Source organism: Amblyomma mixtum, chromosome 2 (assembly GCF_055824585.1).
Source record: "Amblyomma mixtum isolate Tamu chromosome 2, ASM5582458v1, whole genome shotgun sequence".
Classification (NCBI taxonomy): domain Eukaryota; kingdom Metazoa; phylum Arthropoda; class Arachnida; order Ixodida; family Ixodidae; genus Amblyomma; species Amblyomma mixtum.
This window is the reverse complement of record NC_143013.1, coordinates 22,360,435-22,364,454: the sequence shown is the minus strand read 5'-3', so window position 1 is coordinate 22,364,454 and position 4,020 is coordinate 22,360,435.

Below are 4,020 nucleotides of genomic sequence, written 5' to 3'. Positions count from 1 at the left end.
CCACTTTTGGACGCTGCTGATTAGCCGTGCTTATAGCCTACCCTTTGTTTCAAGGGCATTGTGCACTGCATCGGATGTGTCTATGGACATGTGTCTGGCTCGTGTGTCTCTGCCCTTGCTTTACGTGCATTCTACTCTGGATAAGAAGTCTTCGCCCTTATACGCTCACGGCTTGTACACAAGTATATACACGATAAGGAATGTTTTGTTTTCGTGACACAAGCGATTGAAGTGGCCATAGTTTAAAAACAAAAGTAGGCAACTCTATTTTTGTCCCATCGAATGTATTGTACACCTCCTCACCCAGCAGTGGCGCGTCATGCAGTTGTGCACATGCGCTTAATGATGCAAGTGTCCTAGAGCAGTTAAAGCATCGTCCGATAACGTTTCAAGCATAAACACTGCATGAACACAAATATGCACGCACGTGTACATGCACATTGGGCGCGGCGCTACACGCAGCCGACGCTCAACGTACAGTAGTTGGATACAAGATACGTAAAGCATCCCCTGGCAACTAGTATATGTGCTTAACCAACCCAACACTGGGTTATTCCTTCAAACAATCACGGATGTAACGAAAAAAGGCGTGCTCATTAACAGAAACAGTGTTTGTGCATTTTTGACCAGTCCAGCAAGTAAGGACATCGCGAAAAAAGAACTGCCTAATAGTATAACTGTTCTTCTCTGGATCCCATGCATCTGGTTTGTTTTGCCTGCCCAAGCAGTCTGCAGAGCAAGGACCATGTCATTCTGAATCAGCGCTTGTGTGCACTCGTTCTTCGTCGCGTGTCTTGCTGGTTTGCGCTGGTATTTATACGTAATAGTATAACATGCGCATATATTGTAGTTTGGGTGTATATGTAAAAAATTGCGCTAGCATGCTAATGCCACCATGAAGGAACAGTAGAAGGCGGGATAAGTTGTATAGAAGCCAACCTGATTCATCAGGTCTGGTCTGGTTTGTATGGTTGAGCGCCCCATGCAACACAGGCTGTGAGGGTCGCCATAGTGGAGGGCTCCGGATAATTTCGACCGCCTGGGGTTCCTTAACGTGCCTTGACATCATCGCACAGTACACGGGCCTCTAGAATTTCGCCTCCATCGAAATTCGGCCGCCGTGGCCGGGATCGAACCCGCGTCTTTCGGGTCAGCAGCCGAGCGCCATAACCACTGAGCCACCGCGGCGGGATTGAAATACTAGTTGGTGTGACCTGATGGGGAAAGAGCGCTACGGCAAACGGATAAATTAATGGAGAAAGGATGCAGCACATCGACAACACCGTCAGTTATTTGAAAGTCAGTGCTGGCTTGCGTCCTTTGTTCGTTTCTTTGACTATGTGCCATGGCGCTGTTTGTCTATCAGGTCAACTTAGGGATGTTGTTAAGTTGTAACTCGGTGCAGAGCCGGAGTATAAAAGATACGTTTAAAGCGACGGAAGCGACAATTCTACCGGTGCATGCAAATGTGCGGGCACACAGGCAAGGAACAGTTCATGAAAAGTTGGCCAAGGTAGCCTGTAGTGCTTACATTCACACAGCGCGACAATGAACACGAACAAGAGAGACACCACAAAGCGCTGTTCGTGTCACCACAGCGCTTTGTGGTGTCTTACTGTTGTCTGTGTCCCGCAGCGCTTTGTGGTGTCAACCTGTTGTCCGTTTCCCACAGCGCTTTATGGTGTCTCCCTGTTGTCCGTGTCCCACAGAGCTTTCTGGTGTCAACCTGTTGTCCGTGTCCCACAGCACCTTTTGGTGTCTCCCTGCTGTCCGTGTCCCACAGTGCGTTGTAGTGTCTCTCTGTTGTCCGTGTTCAACCGCGCTTTGTGGTGTCTCCCTGTTGTCCGTTTCCCATAGCGCCTTTTGGGGTCTCCCTGTTGTCCGTGTCCCGCAGCGTTTTGTGGTGACTCCCTGTTGTCCGTGTCCCACATCGCCTTTTGGTGTCTTCCTGTTGTCCGTGTCCAACAGCGCTTTGTGGTGTCTCCCTGTTGTCCGTGTCCCACAGCGCATTTTGGGGTCTCCCTGTTGTCCGTGTCCCGCAGCGTTTTGTGGTGACTCCCTGTTGTCCGTGTCCCACAGCGCCTTTTGGTGTCTTCCTGTTGTCCGTGTCCAACAGCGCTTTGTGGTGTCTCCCTGTTGTCCGTGTCCCACAGCGCCTTTTGGTGTCTCCCTGCTGTCCGTGTTCAACAGCGCTTTGTGGTGTCTCCCTGTTGTCCGTTTCCCATAGCGCCTTTTGGTGTCTCCCTGTTGTCCGTGTCCCACAGCGCCTTTTGGTGTCTTCCTGTTGTCCGTGTCCAACAGCGCTTTGTGGTGTCTCCCTGTTGTCCGTGTCCCACAGCGCCTTTTGGTGTCTCCCTGCTGTCCGTGTTCAACAGTGCTTTGTGGTGTCTCCCTGTTGTCCGTTTCCCATAGCGCCTTTTGGTGTCTCCCTGTTGTCCGTGTCCCGCAGCATTTTGTGGTGACTCCCTGCTGTCCATGTCACGCAGCGTTTTGTGCTACCTGCCTGTTGTTCACGTCTCACATCGCTTTGTGGTGTCTCCCCTTTGCCCGTGTTCGTTGTCACGCTGTATGAATGTTAGCATGAAGTACACCAACTAGCCCAGCAACTGGTTTTGGGCCTGTAGTGGTGCGTCACCCACACCAGATGGAGGTTAGGGGAGGCAGTGGTGTTGATATATACGCCGCCCGGAGGCCAGCGTTGGCCGACGTAGTAAACAGGGCTCCACGCACTGGAAATATTCCGCTCGGGTTCCGAACGCTGTGCGCGCGCCCCGGTCCGTTTGTTGTTCGAAGGGCGAAGGAGGACGGTGCTTTTCTTGGCCCGCGCAGCTCTCCACGGGCTCGGGCCTAAAAAAAAATACAGATATAGTGCACCGCCGAACCGGGTCAGGCGGGCAGGCGGCTTCTACGCTAGGAGTAAAAACAAATAAAATTTTGCTTTAGTTACTGTTTTTCCCGCTTTAATTTATCTTCGTATAAGGGTGTGGATACGTGTATATATTTATAAAGTTACGAATTCTTAAGCAACGGATGCAGCAATATACACTGGGAATCAAAAAGAAAAAAGAAAAACAAAGTTCTTAGTTGCATTACTAGAGTCAAATAAAGAATTTACAGGTTTTATTCGAGGCCTAGGTCTCTATTTGGCGAGTTCGTTTATTTAATGAGAGTGAGAAAAAACTATTGCAGACCCCAAAATGGCGTTCTAACAGTACTTCAACATTATTGGAGCACATTATTGAATTGCTGGAGCAGGAGCGCAAGGAAGATTTTGCTAGGAGTGATTTGTTGGTGGGAGGAGCAAGTTCCCCCAGGATGTATTGGGAAGGCTGGAGTGCCTTTTGAGAAAACACGTATGCTGTTATTCGACTATATTTTTTTTTCCTTTCTGGGGATCCGCGCACTATCTTCGACGCATTGTGCGCTCTAAGCTTTGAGGGCGTGAAAATACATTCTTTGTTAGGATCATTGCCGTGAGCACAATAAAGGATGTTTTCCTGCTTCTATGAGGAAGTACGCTATTCTGTTTTCAAGACACGCATGCTGTGGATGGAACCAGAATACTAGGATGCGAGCCGGTTACGTAAGACCAAGGAAAGAAAGAGGAGACGACTCCATTTTCGATGCGGATGAAGATAAACTGTCCCCTCAAGCTTCTGTTCGCAGAATTAATTGCCTTATCTGTGCGATTTCCGAGCCATTAACTCACAGCGGCTTGTTTAAAACCGAACATTCTGCTGAGCTTAATTGCACAAATGGGAACTGGTGCCAAGGCGCAAGGACGAACACACAGAGGCAGGACTGGCGCCAACTACCGAGTTTATTTTTCGGAAAAAGCCACTAAAAAACACGCAGGAATACACAAAAGCAGAATAAAAGAGAGGGTGAATAAGGATAAGACACGCTCACAAAGTAACATGAGCAGAGATTGAAACGTGGGCAATGATTCGTTGAAAAAAAAAAAAAAAAAAACAATTTCTTCGTCTGGAAGTGACCGTGATGGTTTGCTCACGCACGGAG